At 41.9% G+C, this 24,809-nt stretch overlaps 1 protein-coding gene across 6 annotated transcripts in view; it reads right to left on the reverse strand.

Moving 5' to 3' along the window:
• The window catches only part of NDP (norrin cystine knot growth factor NDP), an 85,988-nt gene extending 69,319 nt beyond the window's left edge, over window positions 1-16,669 (reverse strand). For 2 of the 6 annotated variants that reach the window (XM_083171036.1, XM_083171031.1), the window contains exons 1-2: window positions 16,554-16,669; window positions 15,738-15,855 (exon numbers count right to left, since the gene is read on the reverse strand). The gene's annotated coding sequence lies outside the window, so the exon portion shown is untranslated. The other 4 variants (XM_083171034.1, XM_083171030.1, XM_083171032.1 and 1 more) reach the window with 3 other exon arrangements.
• Window positions 16,670-24,809: the final 8,140 nt, after the last annotated feature.

A 24,809-nucleotide genomic window follows, 5' to 3' on the forward strand; every position in this document is an offset into this window, starting at 1 on the left:
AATGGTTAGCATTAATGCCTCACAGCGCTGAGGTCATGGGTTCGATACCCACCATGGCCCTAACTGTGTGGAGTTTGTATATTCTCCCCGTGTTAGCGTGGGCTTACTCCGGGTACTCCAGTTTCCTCCCACAATCCAAAAATATACTGGTAGGTCAATTGGCTTCCAACAAAATTAACCCTAGAATGTCTGTGTGCGTGTGCGTGTACTTGTGGAATATATATTGTAAGCTCCACTGGGGCAGGGACTGATGTGAATGTTCAACTATACTCTGTAAAGCGCTGCAGAATATGTATGCGCTATATAAGAAACTGTTAATAAATAATAAATAAACTGATTAAAATTGGCAGGGGAGGAGAGGGTGATCCTTTGGCAGCGGGAGCCCAGCTGCAGATGACTCCATTGCCTCCCAGAGTTATGCCTCTGGTATAATTCAAATGCACAGTCTGGAACCTCATTTCTATAGGAGGGGGTGGACCTCCGGGCAGTGGGGCCAACTGGGTATCAGCACAGCAGGAATGCAACTTGGAGTATGCTCAGTGGACCATTTCTTCATATGATGGTATATTGTGATAATTTCTTTACAGCCATAATACCAATACTGAATAACATTTCTATAAAAAAAAAATACTTATAAAAAGCAATCTGATATAGGGCCTCCCTCAGACCTATTTGCAGGGCTATGAATTCACAGCCCTGATGATTATAGAGAGACTTTGCACGCGAACGGTACACAGTGTGCATGCACGAGATCCCCCTGAGAACAAAGCCAGCGATGGTTGATAATTGACAGCGTTTTGGGGTGCCACCTGGATTTTTTATCTGAGTGAAGAGAAAAACGCAGGAGGACCCGGCCATTGCAAGGGAGGACCTCTGATGTCAGTGCCAGACCCGAAGACTCCAAGGTCATCACAGCTGCTGAATAAGTATTGGCCTACGCGGACCACTGCACACACGGGGGGATTGGATTACCCCCTGTTTGAATGCCTGCTATCACATTCGCAGCTGTGTACTGGGGCGGGTTTTCATTCCGGTGGGAAGAAGGCTAACTGATCGTTGGGCTCCGAAGATTCACAGCAATCAGGTCTGAATTGGCCCCATAATTTCAGTGCCTGCAATTTATTGGCATTACAAAAAAATTACGTATTAGCATAAAAAGGTTTTATATTTTATATATATATATATATATATATATATATATATATAGCAGGCGGGTTGTGGCGGCACTCAGAGACAGTCACGTGGAATTTAGTGCATAAAACTTTTAATCACTAATTAATTAAAAGTTTTATGCACTAAATTCCACGTGACTGTCTCTGAGTGCCGCCACAACCCGCCTGCTACTTACATTGGCTGCACGCCACATCGGAAGGCACCAGGGCAAAGACACCCCCTAATCCGGGGCAACAGAGTGCCGGGGACACTGCTGGCTCATATATATATATATATATATATATATATATATAATTATTGTTTTTCAAAGGTAGGTTGGCACTCTTGTTGACTGGTCCCATTACCGTGTTGCCTTCCTAGAAATTGTGATACAATGAAGGAAGAAAGAGGGCGGCACTCACGGATTTGAATGTGAAAAGCTCTTTAGTGAAAAGGTGTCACATAGACTGACGTTTCGAGGGTGCTAGGCCTCTTTTTGAAGGTGTGAAAAACCTTGAAAAAGAAGCCTGGCAGCCTCGAGACGTCGGTCTACGTTTGTGACACCTCATTCAAATCCGTGAGTGCCGCCCTCTTTCTTCCTTCATTATATATATATATATATATATATATATATATATATACATACATACATACATACATATATATATTACTGTGTGCGTGTAAAATTAAACTATGTAGCAAAAAAAACAGCAATCTCGCTGTTCCTCATGTGGTAGAAACAATATGTTCTAAACACAGAAGTATTGGGCTTGAAACCAGCTGTTTGATATAAGCCACATGCGGTTTGTTGTATTTCACATGCAGTATGGGACATTGCAAACCTCCACACATCGGATGTAATATTACTTTTCAGCTTATAAACCACAAATTAGTGAATGCTGAGGTTTTGATCTGAAAACTGCAGTTGATGTGTAACGGTGTTCCAACTGCAAACCAAACCGCGCTTAGTAACTATCCCTCATAGTGCTTAAAGTACTGATATTTTTTATATTATTAAATCTATAAAGCAATACTTGTCTTTTAAATTATTATACTAATTTGAAAAAACACGAGAGAAGCAATATTTCTGATCCAACATCATGCAAGAGAAATGGAGGTGCATGAATTGATTCCTATTTATTTTATTGTGATTATAAAGCATACATGCCTACTCTCCTGGAATGGCTTTGAAGTCTTCCAAGATTAAGGTGGCTGCGCTGGAAAGGTGGGCAAGTCCCCCGCATACCCACATAAACCCACCAGCAGCCCACTTACAGAATACTAGTGAGCGGACTGATGGGGACATAATTATGAGTTTCACGCAAAATTGCATCATCATTGCCCCTCCCCTTTATAGTGCCTGTTTTACAACGCTGTATCGTGGGGGTTGGGGCATTATTACGTGATCATGTGACAATGATCCTGACCATCCCATCTCCTAGCCAGCCACACCCCCTATAAACAGCTGCTATGTATGTTATAAAGTGCTACTACAGAAATGTGCTATTTGCCCGACTCATCTCATCTTTGGGAATATATTTACATAATCTATACTGGGTAGATTCACACCAGTGTCATTTTAAAGTTTTTAAACATTTCCTAAAACTTATTAGTTACTGATCTTCAGAATGTTTTTTTCATATAGTTGGCATTCTATTCTGGCATCATTGTCATACAGGCCAACAGTGGCCCTTATTCAGATCTGATCACAGTACAAATTTGTTCTCAACATGGGCAAAACCATGTGCACTGCAGGTGGGGCAGATGTAACATGTGCAGAGAGAATTTGGGTGGGGTGTGTTGAAACTGAAATCTAAGTTGCATTGTAAAAGTAATGCAGCCAGTATTTACCCTGCACAGAAACAAAATAACTCACACAAATCTAACTCTCTCTATACATGTTACATCTGCCCCACCTGCAGTGCACATGGTTTTGCCCATTTTGAGAACAAATTTGTACTGCGATCAGATCTGAATAAGGGCCAGTATGTACTGTGCAAGCATTACTAAGACTACTGTTTGGTTTTTGTAATATCCCTCAGCAGACTTTCAGAAATATTTAGGGGACGATTCAGACCTGTTTGTTTGGGTCCAAATTTTGACCCTTTTTCCGATGGTGAGTGGTTTGCACACGCGCGTATATGCGCATTTGCAAACTCCGGGAATGATCATCTTCAGTTACAGATGGAGCACCTCTCATGCAGCTCCAGGGCTTGTCAGAATGCCCCCGCTGGCGAGCGCTGGCGGAGAGGCGCCCCATCTGACTGGGACGCGCAAGCGCCTCACACACACGCGTATCCCAGTCACTCGGCGGCAGGGAGCGGAAACCCTGCCCGTCTCCGCTTCAGGGAGACAGGCAGTGTTAGGGGGGCGATGTCATGCCACATCCGGGGGACACTTTTTACATAAGGTCCCTTAGCTAAAGCATGACTTGCCAACCCTGGGGGAGTGGGGATAACCCTCCTTCAGGGTACCCGCGGCCTGGATGGGGTTTTGTAGTAGAACTAGGTGATGGACGTTGGGCTGATGGTGTAAACAAGATTTTAACTAAGTGTAAACAATAGATATTGGGTTCTGTAGAAGAACTACAAAGTCAAGCAAGCCTCCTCCACATGCTGGGACTTGAAGAACCATAAGTCCCAGCATGCAGGGCATTTATGAGCTCTCTGGGACTTGTAGTCCTACTACAGAACCAATACCACAAAACAAAAAAATAATCCTGACACCAGCGGACTGAGGGAGCTGCAAGCCCCTTCTTAAGAATGAGGGAATTCTCTGGGAGGGAAATTCCCTCAGTCACCTGGTCTTCCCTTAGCCAATCAGGAGCAGGCTCCAGGGGTCCATAGCCCTGGGACACCGGGGACAGCCCTGGGTTTCAGTCCAGGCCGGGGGTCTCCTGGAGGGGAGGGACCCGTTTATTGGGTTGAGTCCCCACTCCCCCAGGGACCCAGCCCAGGCTGAACAGCCAGGGTGTCTTGTTTTGGCCGGGTGAACTAATAAAAATAGTTTCCCCCAACTATTTTTTGCACAGAGAAACCTGCACGGATCTGACTGATCCCTGCAGGTTTCAGCCAAATACGCCTGAAAATTGAGGTCTATTTCCCATTCATGTTTACTGCTAATTTTTTTTTTCCTTTAGTATTTACAGCAGTATGAATGATTGTAAATTAGCTGGTCAGATAGTACTCTATGGCCATATACGGCCGAGTTCTATCAATGGTCTAATTATTTGTACACCCAAATTAGGCTGAAGTTGCCATTCGTAAAAATTGCAAATCAGCCAAATTCGTCTGTTTGTAAATTTGCCGGGCACCGAGGTACAGCCATATTTCCCATAGATCTTAGTAAATTTCCCCCATCATATGATAGCACACTTACCATAATTGCAGTCGATTTCAATTCTTATAGAAGGAAACTGTATACAGGCACGTCAATATCAAGGTGCACATATCTATATAGCGATTTTATGTGTGAGTAAGCAATACTTTGTCAGTGGAAAGAAGATGCTACTTGCTATCATTATTTCCAATGCACTGCAAAAACTCTAATCTATGCTTCCATTATCTCCTGCCTTCATTAATGCATTTGTCTCCTTACTGGTCTTGTCAAAATCGTATCACTACAATCCATTGTGGATGCATCTACCTAACTTAACATTCATTGTCTTATGCTCTACTCTGTCAATCACTCCATTGGTTACCTGTATACTACAAAATTCAATCTAAAATACTCTTATACCACTCGCCGACCATCGATTTATTTCTGATGCCTTTGGAAATAAAAGTCAGTTTAAAGTTACTTTTATTTCCTCCGCAGATCGCTGTCAGACACCTGCCCCGAGCAACCAAACGTTGATAGTGTTTTACAGTAGAATATTCATAGAAGGGATAAAGGCCCTTGTTCTGATTGAGTCGGACAACTGTGTGTGCAGCCAATGTTTTGCGTGTGCGCATGTGCAGAGGTGCTTCTGCGCATGTGCGTAGGTCTTGCACGTCAGAGCACAGCGTGAATTCTGTGTGGAAAACAATCGTATGGGACCATCTGAGCAGGGGGTGGAGAGGGGCGTGAAAGGCTGTTTGGGCTCATTACCATATGCGTATGCCCCGCATTTCATGGGCTTTCCCACGAAAACGCTGGGCGGGCATATGGAAATGCGGTCCTGATGCACGTGTGGGGGGGCGGACAGCTGACACAGCCAGATGTCAGCTGCCCATCTATATCCCTGTCTTCACATGGACAACTGTCTGAGTGGTCTGGAGCACTGCCTGACTGCTCGTTCCATCTTTCAATGGTAAGCGACCATCGGAGGATGGGGGAGGTTCCCACAGGCCAGTGAGTGGTGTTCACATGAAACATCCACTCGTGGACCATTCGCTTGGCGTCCTACCGCATTAAGACGGCGTGAGCCATCCGTACGATAGGCGGGGTTAAGAACACTTGGTGCTCGTCTGCACACACAGCCATCTGACTCAATCAGAATAAGGGCCTGAGTCAGTGGTTCCCAAACTGTGTGTCTAGGCACCACTAGGGGGGGGGGTCTAGACACAGGGGTGCCTTGGGTTGGCGGACCAGGATCAATGCATATTATTTATGGGCAATGTAAAAGACAAAACAAGTGCTGGTGGCTGCTAATCATAACAAATGCGGACAAACAGAAGCAAATCCTGTCCCTCACCACATAACTGTGATATAGAAACACAATGTACTTACTTTCATATTTTTAGAAACATTTGGCCTAGGGATGCCTTGAAAACATTTTTATTAAGGCAACAGATCCGTTATATAGACATCATCCAGTTAGAGCTACAATACCATTATATTAATGCCATGCTCAGTATACAAAGCTACAATGTAATGTAGATCCATCAGTGTCTGCAGTTATCAGAAGGTTCTCTGAAATGTACAGTATGTTACATACTAGTTTTACACATATAGGCACTCAAAAGTGGATTTATTGGTATGCTCTAAAAACTTCAGACAAGTATTTATTGTAGAAAGACAAATTGTTTACTATCTGTTCAGCCCTTGAGATCTGTCTGCATTTGCAGTTACATTTTAGTCTTTAATGTATACACGATTTTCTTCATTTAGTTGTTATCACATTCAAATATTGGATTCTGCCATTTGTCATAAATAAAACTAATTGGTGTAATCCATATCTGCTGAGACTATGGGATCCTATAGATCATGGGTCTTCAACCTGTGGCCCTCCAGATGTTGTGAAACTACATGTTCCAACATGCATTGCCACATTTTTTCCTATAAGAGCATGCCAAAAAACCTCAGGGCATGCTGGGACATGTAGTTCCACAACATCTGGAGGGCCACAGGTTGAAGACCTGTGCTATAGATGTAGCCATACTCATCGTTGCCGGATCGCCACCGCTCGTGCCTGTGCGGAATCGCTAATCTGCAATATTGCGGCTCAGTGCCTTTCTATGTGCTGTGCGAGCGTATTAGATGCACGTGCGTGGTGATGGGATTGCGACAACAATGAGCGTGGCTACATCTGTACAAGAAACATTTCTGAATTGAATGATGACTAGGGTAACCAACTCATCCCTTTAATCCGGGACACATATTAATTACACAGGTTCTGTGGCTGGCTTTCACCTGGTTTTAAACTGCCACAGAACCTGTGTAATTAATATGTGTCCCGGATTAAAGGGATGAGTTGGTCACCCTAATGATGACATAAATATTAACTACTGACTAGAGCAGGCATGTCCAAACTCCGGCCCTCCAGCTGTTGTAAAACTACACATCCCAGCATGCCTTGCCATCGTTTTAGCATTCCCTAATAGTAAAACTGTAGCAAGGCATGATGGGACTTGTAGTTTCACAACAGCTGGAGGGCCATAGTTTGGACATGGCTGGACTAGAGTATATTCATACCCCCTGCTCTAAATACTAAACTAACCAGCATTGACACTGATCATATTCAGGGCACAATAATTAATTGGGTACTTATGTAGTATCTGGGCGTCCGATTTTGTGATTGTATGCCTTACCTTAAGGCATACAATCTGATGCGATGCGATGCGATGCGATTTTGCATAGGATTCAATGTTAAGAAGGTCCTGTTCATTTCCCCACTATCCAAGTGGGCATAGAGTTGATTTTATATAGCGTGGCGAGTGCAGCGAGCCACCGAGCCCGAAGCGTGGCGAGCCCCGCGAGGGGCCGCATATTTCTTAAAAAGTATTCTGTGTACGCTCGCCACGCTTCGGGCTCCGTGGTTTGCTACGCTCGCCACAGGTTTATATCCAACTCCATGCCCACTTGGATAGTGGGGAAAGGAAAAGGACCCCTTTTTCCCATTGAATTCTATGTTAAAATGGACTCAGACCATTTTAACATTGAATCCTATGGAAAAATCTTGACCATCGCATCGCATACGATTTGGTCGCATGCGATGCGATCCCTAAATCGGACGCCCAGATACTACATAAGTACCATTAATTGTTCTTTCCTTCTGTTCTAGATTAGTATGCTTACCATATCATCCCTTTAAACTGGGACGCTTATGGATTTCACAGGTTCTATGACTGATTAAATCCAGGTGAAATGCAGGGTTGAAGACAGCCAGCTGCAGCACCTGTGTAATTCATTAGTGTTTCAGTGTAAAGAGATAGTATGGTAAGCCTACAAACAAGGGAAACAGACAAAGGCAAGATTTATTTTATTTATTTATTAACAGTTTCTTATATAGCACACACATATTCTGCAGCGCTTTACAGAGTATAGTTGAACATTTACATCAGTCCCTGCCCCAGTGGAGCTTACAATCTATATTCCCTACCACATGTACACGCACACGCACACATTCTAGGGTTAATTTTTGTTGGGAGCCAATTAGCCTACCAGTATATTTTTGGATCGTGATAGGAAACTGGAGTACCCGGAGGAAACCCACGCAAGCATGGGGAGAATATACAAACTCTGCACAGTTAGGGCCATGGTGGGAATAGAACCCATGACCTCAGCGCTGTGAGGCAGTAATGCTAACCATTACACCATCCGTGCTGCCCCAATATCCAGGGTCTTGGATCATTTAGGAGCACAATTAGACCATGGGCCTGATTCAAAGTTAATAGCTGTTGTGTGCATTTGCAAAAAATGCAGGTGCTTTAAGGCAGGCTCTGTGACATCATTGCCAGCCTCGATCAGTCTGTCTCTGTTGCAGATTTGTGAAAGGATCAGACTTGTGTGTACACACCATTACTCCCATTTGAAGAATAATTCAATAGTGAGTGGATGACGAATGGATGTGCGACAGGATAGCAAACAGCGATCTCTTCACAATTTATTTGCAGAATTGCACGGGGTGGGATTTCTTTCTGTCTGGATGGCAGCTGAGCTAACCTCTCGCAGTCATCAGCAAATTTGCAGATGAGTGATCAGGTCTGAATCAAGTCCTACGGTATCAGGAGAACTAAGATATGCTCTCTGTATCAGAGATGTTAGTCACTGTATTATTAATGATCATGGTGAAAAAGTAATTAAGTCATTCCTTATTGGGAAAGTTCACTTTCTTTTAAAACTGGTTTATTTTCTAACATGAGATATCAAGTAGGGTGGTCTCTTGATCCCATGGACAGGTGCCCTCTTCCACACTGTAAGAACACAGGCCCTTATTCTGCTTGGTGCGGCCGGAGCCGCATATGCGGCTCCGACCGTGCAGGCGAATCCCCGCCTTCCATACGGATCGCCACGGCCGTCCGTACGCGGACATGTGGCGGTCCGCATGAAAATGGCGGGGGATACGCCTCCACCATCTTGGAGCAGCCCCCTGCATTCGATGGTCGCCGACCATCGAAGGCAGGGCCGCACGCTCCACCAGCTCCCGCAACCATAGACCTCACGGACACTTGTCCGTGTGAAAGCATGTATGGGGGCGGGCAGCTGACATCCGGCGATGTCAGATGCCCGCCCCCAACACATGCGTCACAGCCTCATTACCATGCGTACGCCCCGCGTTTGCATGGGAACGCCCATGAAACGCGGGGCGTATGCATAGGGAAATGAGGCTAAGTAGCCCCTCACGCCCCTATCCACCCCCTTTGCGGCGGTAAAAAAAATTGTGCGGCGATTTCGCCTGCACATGCGCAGAGTGCCCTCTGCACATGCGCAGAGCGAAAACATCGGCGGAACGGCCGCAAGCGGCCGTTACCGCTTACATCGGAATAAGGGCCACAGTATAATCAACTTGTGGAACCTTCTGGCCACAGTAAACAGGCAGGATTGTGAGAGTGGTAACCCATTTGCTACATGAAGGATTCAAGGTAGAGAGCGAGTAAGTTATAAAACATCATTAGTGAACATCCTCCATAAATGAAAATGACTCCGTATGTACAAGTAAGAGCCCCACATCCTTATTTACTCCCAATTAGCATACGTACGCTAACTTAGGAAAATCGCATCGCATGGGCCATTTTAAGGGGCATTCACTGCTCTTTTAGCCCTGGGGGATCACATCGCACCTCCCACAAAAAGTTGATTGTATATAGTGTGACGAGCGCAGCGAGCCCGAAGCATGGCGAGCGCAGCGATCCCCGCAAGGGGACGCAGATTACTTTACATGTATGCCGCGTCCGCTCGCCACGCTTCGGGCTCAGTGGCTCGCTGCGCTCGCAACACTATATAACATCAACTCCATGCCGACGTGGATAGTGGGGGTAGGAAAAGGTCGGAGGACAGTTCCGCCGCCGCTCGCCATGCTTCGGGGTGGCGTGGATAGTGGGGGGGGGGGGTGTGTGCGTAAAAAGGTATTTTTAGGACATACAATCATATTATTGTATACCTAATGTAATAGCATTGCACACCCTATAAAATCGCATGCGATCGCATGCGATTTTGCAGCAGGTGCGATGCGATACCTTGGGGGCACACAAAGCAGTGAATAAATTACATTACATCACATGACACTAAAATGGCCCATGCGATGCGATGCGATTTCCCTACGCAGAATAGCCCACTAAGCAAATAGCTCAGTGGGCGCCCAACTAACATATAAGTACCCATAAAGCCATCTTGAGGCATTTTACCACGTATGTCTTTTTTTTTCTTTTAATAGCAAGTTTGCATCTGAGTTCTACACCCTCAAATACTCTAGATCAGTATCACCATTTCAAAAGCATTTTGAAGGAAGTGAAAACAGTTTAGGCCTCTCAGACATACTGTAGGCCAAGGGTTCCCAATCTTTTTTGAATCACGGCACCCTAGAGTATCAAAATTTTTTCACGGCACCCCTAGGCCAAAAATAAATTTATTAGATTGGGTTTATATGTGATTCTTTGGGTCAGGTATGTGGTAAAGGACATGATTTGCTTCTGTTTGTACACATTTTATTAATGGCAGCCACCAGCATTGCTTTTGCTTATAAATAATTAACCATTAATAATTTGAGTTGGTCCTGGACTACCAACCCAGGGCACCCCTGCATGTGTTCCGAGGCACCCCAGGGAGCCACGGCACACAGTTTGGGAACCACTGCTGTAGGCTCTTATTCTGCGTACACATGGTTCGATTCAGTGTCATTTTTTATTTGATTTGGAATATATAGTCTAAATTGAATTTAAAATGACACTTAATCGAACAGTTTTAGCAGCATCCCCCTTCCCTCCCACCAGGCGCCGCCCTCGCCCATTCCTCCTGCTGACCCTCCCTCCCTCCTCTGGGTGATGCCGGCTACCCGCTGGTTCCGGCAGCCGTCGATATCAAAACGGTATAGATGACCACCGGGTCGTGCTGTGTGTACACAGCATCTCAATGTCAGCATGTCATGTGACAGCAGCAGAAGAGAGAGAATGTCAGAGTGAAAACAGGACTTAGACTGGGTACATACCTGTCAGGCATTTTGGTGGACTTGTTGACCGATAATGGTAAGTACAGTACTGTATACACAGTTACCAATCAGCTGCTAGATATGTTGGTCTCTGTCATGCAGCTGGGCATCTCTGCAGATGATGCCATTCACAGACATATCAGGGGTACACACCTACCAATGGGCACTCTATATATGTATTACATTATCTGTCTGTGGTTGCTATGGACACAAACCAAGGTACAAAGAAAATTGCCAGGCCTGCTAAAGTCACTTACACAATGTAAGAAAAAAGTTTCTCCTGGGACTGCTGCTTACACTGAACCACTAAGGGTAGTAATCCACTGGCATTAGTAAATTCCAGTAACACTGCATGTAAAACACTTTGCTCCCATCTGAAGTTGTGGCATGTTAACACTCCACCGTCTCCCTTGCATTCACTTCAAATGATGCTGCTGTGATGCTGATGTCCACTGGCATACTGTAAGTAGAACTAGATATGGAGTCACGTCAACCAACATGCTCGTACATTATGTTTAAAGGAGATAGCACTCTATTATGTCTCTGTCAGGCTCTAGAGGCACGAATTGGGCCCATTCGGACGGGCCACAAATTTGCAGCCCATCCGATAATCGAACTTGGCAGGGCAATGTTTACCTGCTCGCTGGGCTCAGAGCACTCGCAGCCCAGTGAGCAGGTCTGAATGAGGCCCTAGGCAAGGGCGTAACTACCGTAGGTGCAAGGGGTGCAGCTGCTATGGGGCCCAGAGCTGAAGGGGGCCCATCTTTGCTGTCTAAGTAATGTTTTACATATATTTATCACCATCAGTTGCTAAATAGGGGGCCCTTACAAACTTTTGCTATGGGGCCCATGAATATCTAGGTACGCCTCAGGCCCTAGGTCCCCACTTCACTGGGGGTGCAACCTACGATCTTGTGAGTACTATGTGCATCTTCTGCTCTCCACCATACTGAAAGCAGGTATCCCTGAGATTCTACACAGCACAGTGTATAAGACAGTGTTACAGTAACTACAGGTTCCACTGCACCATTCCACTGCACTTTACAATTGGGTACAAATACAGTAGTAGCAAAACAAGACTGGGTATAGAAGTAGGATGGCCCTGCTCACAAACTTACAATCTATACCCCACTGCCACCACTGTATGTATATACCCATGGGTGTGTGCTCCCCTATACATTCCTGGCTGGATCTGGTACATACATTACATGTGCACTGTGCACTCATTGGCAGGTATTCAATGCGGCCGGCAAGGGGGTTAAACAGCGAGGATTGCAGAAAACTAGCGTTCTGGGGAAATCCTCGCCGTCACAGGACGGCGAGAAGTCCCCAAAACAGCGAGCGAGGGGGAATTGGCGTATGAGGGGGGGGTGCGTTGAATACTGACAGGGTGAGTGCTGACAACCAGCAGGAAGTCCTGCTCGCTGTCGCTGCTCGCCCACAGCATTAAATGCCTGTATCTGTACATATTTTCTTTATTAACCCTGTCTCATCTTGCAAACCTATTTCAATAAAAACAAAGACGGGGTTAATTTATCTATTGTATGGACTGACCTACTGTACATCACTCATGGCTGCCACCTACACCATCTATAGGGTTTGCTAATAGCTTTAACATGACTGTTTAATGACAATGCATAATTGGCCTCTAACCACTGCCACCCTGCTGTTTATGTATTTTGGTGCTGATATATCAATGAGATTTATCATACACAACAAGTTTGAACCCATGCTGCGTATGAAACATAGAAACATAGAATGTGACGACAGATAAGTACTATTCAGCCTGCCCCTTTGATAAATAGTTCTGCAGCCTATCAGCTCCCAACTGTCATATGTTTCAAAATAGGCCGATAGGAGATGGTTGGCTGGAGCACCATTTATCCTATGCAACCAGATTTAAATCTTGCTGCTTTTGATAGAAACTCATTAATATATAAGCCCCTTTGTTAGGAGCTGTGGAACCCTTGTGGCATCATATAAATAAAGGATAAAGATAATACTATTAATAATAATAATAATAGTGCTATTTTCCATAAATAATAGTCCAAACACCACTGTATGTATCTTAACAGTACCCGATGAAAAACAAAATACCAGGATATTAATATCTAATTGCTGGTGAAGCAACTGCGTCATACAGTATGTATTGGTAATATGTTTTTTTTTTTTTTTACCCACAACATACCGCATTTACAGTTCATTTAAAATGTCAAAAGTCAATTCATACATTGATTTGACCCAGTGGTTAAATCGGAGCACTCCCAATTTGCATTTATTTATGTACAGTTTCTTATATAGCGCATACATATTCCGCAGCGCTTTGCAGAGAATATTTGAACATTCCCATCAGTCCCTGCCCCAGTGGAGCTCACAATCTATATTCCCTACCACATGTACATGCACACACAGACATTCTAGGGTTAATTTTGTTAGGAGCCATTAACCTACCAGTATACTTTTGGAATGTGGGAGAAAATCGGAGTACCCAGAGGAAACCCACGCAAGCACGGGGAGAATATACAAACTCTGCACAGTTAGGGCCATGGTGGGAATCGAACCCATGACCTCAGTGCTGTGAGGCAGTAATGCTAACCATTACACCATCTGTATTTAGCCGAACAGTTCCATTTTTTATGTATAACTAACTATTCGTGTACCTCTCCCTGTGTGTCCTCACTGGATGGAGTGCATGCGTGTGCTTGGCTTAACGACCTAAGACACATAAACCTATTTAGTTAGATTTTGACCTATAAACTTCAATAAAGGTTTCAAAGTTCAGTAATAGTCTTTTAAAATGAAAGAAGCCATGCAAATAATTCCATCGTTAATACCTCTCCAAAGCTTGTAAAAGAGGCAAAGAAAATAAACAATGCTGGGAGGCACATTAAGCATGCAGCTATAGTGGAAGTGATTGAAGTGTTGCCCATTAGAATGGTTCAATGTCGGGCATGTACAGACAGCCAGCTGTTCTAAAGGCTCCTAACCTTCTCCTTTATTGTTCTGCTCAGTAAGAGGTGGGGCATTAGAGGGATTCCAAACATAGCACATGTTTATACAGAAATGTTAATATGTTCCACACACTCACATACATAAAAAGGAAATAACAGCTGATCAGAATCAGAGCAGACAGCAATCTCTGACAGCACTCATTTGGAGAACTGTGGAAAATCCAGGAGAGCTGATCACCCACAGGGAGGCAGAAGTAATCTAACTACAGCTGCCCTTTTATCTCGGGATCATCAGAATTTAAGCATCCAATGGAAAGTCAAAAGAATTTAGCACCAATTGTGCCAGTGCTGCAATGTTAATGCCTTTGTCTGGGTTTATGAATTCAACATTATTATTTACAAAGCATTCTACCGAGATGTGACATTCAGTGGACTTTTCTGTCTTTTGTGTTTACAGACAAAATATTTTTGTTATTTTTTTTATAAAGTTATGCAGTTTATGAAATCTAAATAAAGGTCAGTTATTGTTGAACAATTATTGTTAGATTATGTTGGCTATTATAGCACAGAACACAAAAACATAACTGGGTGACTGCAGTATATGAGAAACACTACACTAAATGAAAACATGCATGTCTACTTACATCTACATTAAATAAATAAGAAACATGCAAAAATTGCAGTTATGTATAGTATATGTGGATGATATAAAGATATATACAGTAGTAACAATAATGTAAAGAAAGCAAAACAAAAACGCATAGACACAGACACTAAATTACTTTGAGTAAGGAGTAAAATAGCAAAGACAACTACTTTCCGAAAAATTAACAAAAAATGACCTACAGAACACTTCTAATAGTGATCTCATTTCTGCCAGGGTTTTGGTATCTGGAACTGAGTGCTGGAAGCTGTAATACAGTATTGTGACACTACAGTACTGAATAATCACTCACATGCACTTGTGTTCCAAATTGTGCTTATAATTCTGTCTAGAGTGTCTGCATGATTCCGTGTATATCAATCTGACTGTATAAGCTTTTCCAGGGAACGACCTAACATTGACTTTTGGCACTGAAATATACATTTCCCTTGCATATATATATATACATACATACATACATACACACATACACACACACATATACATATATATATATATATATATATATATATATACACCTACACACACAAAACACATATAAACATACATACATACATATAACAGGTTAGCAAAACTATATTAACCTGTCATTTCACTTAAGCTCTGTTGCAAAACAGGCTGCAAAACCAGTTTAAGTTGTACTTTGTCTCCACAGTCTATACAGTGCTATTCTGCTCTGTATGCTATATGTACTGTACATTGGCTGTTTGTAGACTTCTCATATAGGAATAGACCTGCAAGAACTCTAATTTGAACTCATATTTCTTTGCGTTCGATTTCACCAGAATCTACAGCAAAAGGCATTATGTGGCAAATATTTAGGGGAACAAGTTCAAACATTTTGATCATCATCAAAAAAATAAATAAAAATGTGATCATTAAAATGAAACATGCTGCAAATAACGCGTGTGGAAAAAGTAATAAATAAAATAACATTTCTGAATCTGCATCCTTCAGGATTCATTTCATTTAAATGTAACTGTGAACATGCTTCAAAAATATATGCATATTTTATTTACTGCTAATGACCACAGTGCAATAACATTATTATGCACCTCACTTAATTGTTAAATACATATAATAATAATAATAATAATATTTTTTTACATTTAAATTTCCTTACCTTTATTAACGTGTCTCCCAGAAACTATGTATTATTCCCATCGTTAAATCCAATTATGTGAAGAAAAAAAAAACGTGTAGTCCAGAATTAATATAAAAAATCTTATTGTATTAGTCCACTATGAGAAAAGGGGGGAAAAAAAGAATTTCAGAAATGTTTTCTTGTACTGCACTTGTTCCTTGACTAAGATCAATACCTGGAACATAGCATCTTACTCTGTTACACACAAACTGCCTAGTTCACACTTCACATTTGTTGTGCCCCAGTAACTAAGTCCACTACTAAATATACTTCTCAGAGGTACTGCCAACACAAACACTGTTTATTTCCTCCTAGCCAGCAGCCAATCAAAGGCACTCATGAAATCCGTTCTAATCCATAACCAGTGCAGGGCAATCCATGACAAAGCTCCCCTAACATTAATATAAATATTATTGTATAAATTAAAAGAGGTGGCACAGCATGACACACATAGCTGGAAATAAGTCTTGCCTATTGTTTCAGTCATCCCAGATATCCCAGGCAGATGATGTGCAGGAGATCAGAGAACATATGTAATCATAAAAGAAGAGGCTCATTGCAATTAGCCGGCAGAGTCTCTGAATATAGAGCACGCAGGCATTGAAGCATTCCAAACTTTAGTAGAAAGATAGAGTGAGAGGCATAGAAGTGGGTCTGACTGCTGCAGGGCTGTGCAGTGGTCATGCTCATTATAGCAGCTGTAGTTGCAGGTTGGATATTACTTTATAATTAACAGATGTTGCAAATCTCCTGCAGCCATCTGAATGACAAGCAGTTTCTCCATGCACACTGTACCTTAGCAGTTAGGACATTTTGACATGTAAAACAGCTAAATGTGAGGTTGTATAAATCTTCCTGTCTCTCTTCTTATTTTCTCTAATCTTCTACTGGTGATATCTACTCTCTCGAAATTTCCTTAATATCCTCCCTCTTGTAAATTCACTCTCTTCAAAATGAATCTCTCTCTCTCTCCCCCCTCCCATTCTTTCACATCTATATCTGCTTCTGTACCAATCTCCTCCCCGGTCTTGTACATAACAAGACCCAAAACATAGAACTCTAGTTCTTATTAAAGACAAGACGACAGAGTGTGTTAACGTGAATGTCAAAAGGATAGCAATACCCATTGCAGCTATATATCAGTCAGCATAGCAGCAGCTCAGCAAATGGGAGTAACACGGAAACATGAAGCTCTCCTTATCTGGGAAATCTCTAAACACAATTTGCCCAAATGACCACAAACTAGATTCACATGTTTATGAACCTCATAATTGTGGACTGTTATAAACTGGAAAGGAATGCTGTTGTTAAGTGCTGTTCTTAAATAAATCATGTGAATTGCAATAGTCTAAAAGAAAACAAAAGCAATTGACTACAGGATGTTGTGCGATTGTGTACTTTTACAGACTAAGGAGCCTACAGTATTTATCAAGGCAGACTTTCCCAAAATTATACAAAAACTGGTTTCTACATAACTTTGTGTATCACTGTTATGTACTAATTGCCTAGTCTCTAAAATCTCCTGCAAAAGGCTAATGCTGGGCACCCACTAAACGGTATTTTGAATGATTTTGCCTATTCCGACAAGTTGGAATGACAAAATGGTGTGTATAGTGTCTGAAGCATCTGCTCACAGGCACTATTAGGAGGCGCAGCTGTGTCCAGGTCAATAATTAATCAATGCAAATTCTCATCAACAATATATGGATTTATTAAAAGATATATATTTCATAAAAAGATTTAATTGTGTTAGTAGTAGTAAAGCTCGGTAGGTGCTGTGCTATTGCGTTAATAAATATAAGCAACAAAATGGATCACTATCAGTCAGTAAAAGAGCAGGAACAGCAAACAAGAACCAGTGCTATGGCTGCTGCTATTCATGATAGTACTACAACATCTAGCAAAGGTGGTCAAGAGGCACAACATATTTTACAATACTAAAAAAATGAAGGTGTCACATTGAAAACCAACAAATCAGTGCCCCCCCCCAAAAAAAAAGATGAGAAACATACTTTGTGTTCACAAATACCTGAGTAGAGTCTAGGGCAGGGCTGGGCAACACCGGCCCTCCAGATGTTGATGAACTACACATCCCAGCATGCCTCGCATCAGTTTCAGCATGGCCACATAGCAAAACTAATGCAAAGCATCCTGGGATGTGTAGTTCACTAACATCTGGAGGGCTGGTGTTGCCCAGCCCTGGTCTAGGGGTATCTATGTTAGCTATGTGTAAGTCTGAAGGTTCTCAGACTGTACTCCTAGAGAAGTTTCCTTTGCCTTGAGTAAAGATTAAAAGCTTGTAAGTGAGGCCTTCCTACAGTTCCTCTATGTCTGTCTGTGACTACCCTATTTGTCTTATCACTGTTGATTCCAATTGTAAAGTGCAATAGAATATGCTGCACTATATAATAAACTGTTAATAAATGATACATAAGTTGGTGAGGATGACTATATAAATTGAGGATGCTACTGTGGAAGTGAAACCAGATAAGGAGGTTATTTGTTATCAGATGCTACTGAGCATGATGTAGATGTTGATGTTGTGTAAGGCAGCATTTGTTGTCTGTAAAAAAAGAAAGCCATTGTGAGGCCTGGATAAAATACCAAAATAGTTAACACTGGGGATGGGATTATTTTTACCTAAATCCTGACAATGTTTGTGAAGGCTTTGTATGTTATGGCAAGAGAAAGTAGACTCTAATGTAGGAGAACACATAGTTAAAATGTAACTTTTATTGTGAATCTATCTAAAAAATTAGCACACAGAGAAATAGTATTCTAGAGGAACACCACCAAAACTATACTATACATACATTAAAGGATGTCTTCTATAGTGCCATGTGGATATAAGGCCTCCTGATGAAGTCCAGCCACAATTATCTGCGCATAAGTGATGAAACGCATTGAGGGCATCTAGAACCCCTGCACCGGCACTTCCTTCAATCTACTTTAATGTAAGATCTTACTGTTTATTTTAAGTCCTTTTTGCGGTATGTATGTGCAATAAAAACTCCATATTTAAATATTCTATGAGAGTTGGATAGATTGTAGTGGTACTAGCGCTGTTTATCTCCCCACTTTCTGGATTCAGAACGTCCTTAAGTATACACTGTCCAGTGTTTCCAACATAAATACACTCCCCCTCTCTTATCCCGGGGTGGCAGCTCCTTCTCCTATGTGTTCCTGTTTCTTGGAACCCCGTATGTAAGATCTGTAAAAAAGGATGAGAAGGGCGCCTCCTAGTGTAATATTAAAGGTTCTAGTTTCCCTTCACCAAAGGTAAAGAAAAGTAGGCACCCCAAAGTCAAAAGGTGTACCGTATTTAGTGGCCTTTCACCACTTTTTATGAGCGTGATCTCAAGTTTTCCCACAGGGTACTCTCTGGTTTCCTCCGAAAGCAATTATTCTCTAATATTCTTCTCCTCTGGTGATTCTCACCGACATCCCAATATATGATAGGAAGGAGAAGGAATAGAGAGGCAATAGAGAGATTACACTAGTCTGCCTCTCTATTCCTTCTCCTTCCTATCATATATTGGGATGTCGGTGAGAATCACCAGAGGAGAAGAATATTAGAGAATAATTGCTTTCGGAGGAAACCAGAGAGTACCCTGTGGGAAAACTTGAGATCACGCTCATAAAAAGTGGTGAAAGGCCACTAAATACGGTACACCTTTTGACTTTGGGGTGCCTACTTTTCTTTACCTTTGGTGAAGGGAAACTAGATTCTATGAGAGTTTCCTGCCTTATATCCACATGACACTATACTATGGGTGACTTTTGAGATGGGCCTGACTAGACTGGGACCACAGAAAACACGCAATTTGACATGGCTTGGACTGCTGATGTCCTAAACAACTACGAAAGACCCATATTTGATATAATAATAATAATAATAATAATAATAAATAATAAATAATAATTGAATAATTTAAATATCCGGTATGCATATTACTTTCATCCTCCTGGTAAAACTTAATTTCTACACTAGAGCGAGCTGTTTCTCATCTATTTTAATATATATATATATATATATATATACTGTGTAATGAGACTTTGAAAATAAAATAACACTCAAGGATATAGAGAAACAATGTATATGATTAGTATTTGTACTATGGGTCTCAATAAAGTATTTTATGATTATAGATGATGAAGTCACTTGTCATGTACAGTTTGAATATTAATTTTGGACTAAAAAATCGTGTACAAACATCCTAATGAACATATCAACTTTTATTTGTTTTAATAGATATATTATCCTTGTGACATCATCATCGAACTTTCCTTAACTTATTGTTAGCACTGCCTAGGTGATATGGCCAGGCATGGTTCCGTCTCTTCCTCCATGGTTCTCTCTTCCCTCTTATCTGCATTCTTTCTGACTGTCCCTTCCTTCTATCTGTCACTCCTTTTGTTTGTCTCTTCCCTCTGTCTCTCACTATCTGTCTGTCTGTTTCTCCTCCTTCTGTCACTGTCTGCCCTCTATCTGTCTCTTCTGTCTCCTCCATGTTCCTGTCTGTCACTTTCTGTCTCTTCTGTCTTTTGCTTTCCTCGGTGTCTTTCTTCCCATTCTCCGCTTACAACCTCTATCAGTTCCCAACTGTTTGTCTCTGTCAGCATTGTGTTCCTGTTGGATATATGTATATTTTGGGTATAGCTGCATCTGTGGTGGTACATGCATTTATAGATAAGACTTTATGTAGTGCATATAGTCCATAGTCACTAAGCCCGCCCCCCCCCCCATTTCATAAAACTGCCAAAGAAAATTACACGTTTTACGTCATGTTAGCCCCGCTCCATCTCCAGAGAGCCACGAATTTCAGAAATTGTCTTGACCGGAAAAGGGGATGTGGGGGCTCCGGGGGGGTCATGTAGGAGACTTGATCACCTTCCCAGAGGGCCGGTAGGATAGGCAAGTATGTACATAATAGACAATATTTTTAATGATTTTGCAGATTCTGATGGGTTGGAATGTCAAAATGTTCATATCGTCCAGTATGCGCGCACTATGTCATTGATAATGCGCACCCTAAGAACCATTAAGCATAGCCTCCACTCCCGCTCCACGCTGCCAACATCAGCAAGTGTGTATGCTATTACAAATGCTGGCTCCGCCGACAGGTCCTGTCAGCCGCGATGTCGCTGGGTACATTACATTCTAATCTCTGAAATGTTGTAGTAATGTCAGTCCTGGAAATACCTTCTATGTTTCCTGATGAAGAGTGGCAGTGAGACCACTGCTGCTTATAGTTTGTCAATAGAGGACTTTACCTTAACACATAAAGGGAGTAGTCATGACAGTCCTTGAAGAAGACAATGACAAACTGCATCACTTGTTTTCTTATGTAATATTTTGCTTACATTGAGTGCTATGTAAATACACATATACAATTCATCTATTAGAAAATACTGCAGATAAAGAGCAGATTGACAGAGACCAGACAAACAAAAACACATGTTTTTAATGTGCCATAGGCTTAGGAGAAGTTCAAGGGTTAATCCCATCTGGCACTTAGTGCTATGACATTCAGTCAGCTAGTGCATAAGGCTAAACTGTATGGAAGTGGTGTGATATACTCTCTATTATTCCATTAAAGGTCATGCAAAGTAACTTTTGCGACCATATGTAACAGCCTTCCAGTTCAAAACTTCCATTAAGAAAATTATACATCATTATAATTGTCGATTAGAAAGAATACAAATAATGCTTATCTAAAAAGGGTATTCAAGTATTCTTGAAGAATTTACATCGACATTGTATATATAACAATTTGCAAATTAACTGACATCTACAGGACGAACACTAAACCCTAGGACAAACTGGCTCACACTCAAACTCACACAAGAGGGAAAGGTGGGGAGGAGGGGAAGGTTTTGGGTGATTTTTCCTTTCTGGGCAGCAGTGCACATAGTATTATGTTTATTATTTTCTTGTTCAATGAGTATCTGCAATAGAATTGGTTCATGGTTATTTAGGTAATGGTTTTTTGGGGAGGGTTTAGATGTATTAATTTAGTCCGACTATTATGTATCATCTCGAACATAAGGTACTGACCTGTTCACTTGTTTGTTGGATTCATGAAGTTAAGTCGGAATAAGAGTTTCTATCAATTGGGGTTTGGCTTAAGAATAGGTACTATGTACAATGTTGTCCCGAAGAATGTTTGAAAATATTCCAATCTCACTTTGTTCCATTTCCAACAAGGGGCTGATTTTATACCATAGGCGTTTCTCAAATAAGTCCAAAATGAATGGTCTTGAAGTTTTATCCAGAAAGCTAATAAACATGCCCAATTTATTGTGAAAAGAGTCTGATGTTGTGTTTCATTCAGCATAAGAGTTTTTATGTCTAAATAAACGAGTTGAAGGAGCTTATGTTTAAGTTCTTGTAGGGATGGAGCAGACTTCTTTATCCAGTGAAGTAGTATTAACTTATATGCCATAGTAAATATGGTAACCATAAAAGGGATGTGCTTAGACCCGTGCATACCTAAATCCCATTTATCAAATGCAAACAATAAACAAACCTCCGGTAGCCCAACCACAGATAGGACAAATATTTTATTAACATAGACTATAATTTTGTTCCAGAATCTCTGGATTTTGTTACAACTCCAGAAGCAATGGAGATATTTTGCATTTGTCATAGAACACTTAAAACATTGCCCTTTCTCATCAGAAATCATATATTTACGTTGTGCTGGGGATATGTCCTTAGTAATGATTTCAAGGGTGTCTCCTGAAGATAAGCTGATTGTAGGTTTTTAGTGTACTGTACTTGCCATATTTTCTCAGTAATTTATGTGGATAAATTATTCTACCTGCAATATCATTTTAACATAAATTGGTGAGAATATATGTTAATATTCATCTTAGATTCCAGTAGAATGTGGTATGGTTGGTTTAAAGTATATTTTCTAGTGGTCCTGATCTGTAGCAAGGTGAGAATACTATGGGTTTCTTTACCTAAGAGAATTGAGATATTGGCCCTTATTCTGATTCGGTCGGTACGGCCCGCGTGCGGCCGTACCGCCGATGTTTGGACTCTGCACATGCGCAGAGGTCAATCTGCGCATGTGCAGCCCCCTTCGCCGCAGACGTATTTCGTCCGCCGCAAAGGGGGCGTATAGGGGCGTGAGAGGCTTCATGCCCTCATTTCCCTATGTGTACGCCCCGCGTTTCATGGGCGTTCCCATGCAAACGCGGGGCGTATGCATGGTAATGAGGGCATGACGCCCTCATTACCATGACATGGGGGCGGAAAGCTGACGTCGCCGGATGTCAGCTTTCAGCCCCCATACAAGCTACCACACGGACGATTGTCCGTGTGGTCTTAGCTTGCGGGAGCTGCCGCGGCGTGCGGGCCTGCCTTCGATGGTCGACGACCATCGAATGCAGGGGGCAGCTCCCACCATGGTGGAGGCGTAGCCTCCACCATTTTAATGCGGATCGCCAGCCGTCCGTGTACGGACGGCCGTGGCGATCCGTCTGGTGGGCGGCCCTTGGTTTGTGCGGTCGGAGCCCCGTGTGCGGCTCTGACCGCACCAACCAGAATAAGGGCCATAGTTTTGGAATATAGTGGCGGACTTGCAGGTATAAGTAGAAGTGAGTATGTGGAAGTGAGTATTTATGACTAAGTATATTAAAAGGGATTACCCCACCTGGGTGGAAGACCCTGTTCACAAGAGCCAATCCATTCTGTTTCCATAGGTTAACAGCGGGATTGTTTAATTAAGGTTCAAAATCTGGGTTCCCCCAAATAGGTATATACGGAGATTGCCTGAAATCTCTGTAAAGTTGTTTGTGGAGACATATCCAATTTAAGTAGGTGTCCATAAATAGAACATTGTTTGTAATTTATTTAGGTATGTTGTTCTTGGTCATATGAAGTAAGGCAGATGGCAAATAGGGGGAAACATTTGCCAGTCACTGGTATATTTAAAGAATACCGCAGTGGTGTATGATTTAAAATCAGGGATTTTAAGACCTCCTTGCATTTTTGGGAGCATTAATTTTCTTAACGCTACTCGAAGGCCTTTGGTTTTTCCATAGGAATTTTGAAACATAGGAGTTAATGTTAATCAAATCTCCATTTCGCAATGCCATAGGGAACATCTGAATAAAGTAGAACACCTTAGGAAAAATTATCATTTTTACTTCTGATGCTCTACCTAAAAGGGAAAGGGGGAGGGAATTCCAAGATTCCATTAAGGTTTTTACTTTAGAGATAATAGGGGTCAAATTTGCTCCATACAAATGTTCTGTCTTGTTTGTTATATTGACTCCTAAGTATTTTATCTGGCTTTGGTTATGTTTAAAGCTCCTAAGTATTTTATTTGGCTTTGGTTATGTTTAAAGCTGGCCAAAATCAGTGTTGATTTTTCATCTATCTTAGTATTCCCTACCAATAAAATTACAGATTTTTCCAAGTTAACATTATATCCTGAATCTTTACTAAAAATATTTATCAGAGAAAGATATCAGTTATAGATTTCTGGGGATTGGTGACAAATAAAATCATATCGTCAGCAAACAAGGACACTTTTAATTCATATGAGACTATTTTTATCCCTTGAAATTCAGAAGAATGTCGGAGTAGAAGTGTTAGGGGTTCGATGACTATGGCAAAAAGCAGGGGTGATAATGGGCATCCCTGCCTCGTTCCTTTTTGTAATGGGAAGTAATTGGAAGTCTGCCTATTACATATAATTTGGGATTCTGGATTAAAGTATAATAGTTTCACATAAGATATAAATTCGGAGGGTATACCAAACCGGAAAAGAGATGCGGCCAAAGGACAAGGTCAAAGGCCTTTTCTGCATCAATTGAGAGAATAATTCCTTGAGGGGATAGGCCAGAAGCGTTCTGTAGATGTTGTATGGCTGATATCACCTTTCTAACGTTAGTGACTGAATGTCTTCCCGCCACGAATCCAGTCTGATCTGGGTGTATAATCAGAGGCATAAGGGGCTCTAACCTTTCTGTTAATATCTTTGTTAATATCTTATAGTCCGAGTTCAATAACGAAATCGGCCTATAAGATGCCGG

The sequence above is a fragment of the Crinia signifera genome, chromosome 2 (genome assembly GCF_055691185.1).
Source record: "Crinia signifera chromosome 2, ASM5569118v1, whole genome shotgun sequence".
Lineage (NCBI taxonomy): Eukaryota > Metazoa > Chordata > Amphibia > Anura > Myobatrachidae > Crinia > Crinia signifera.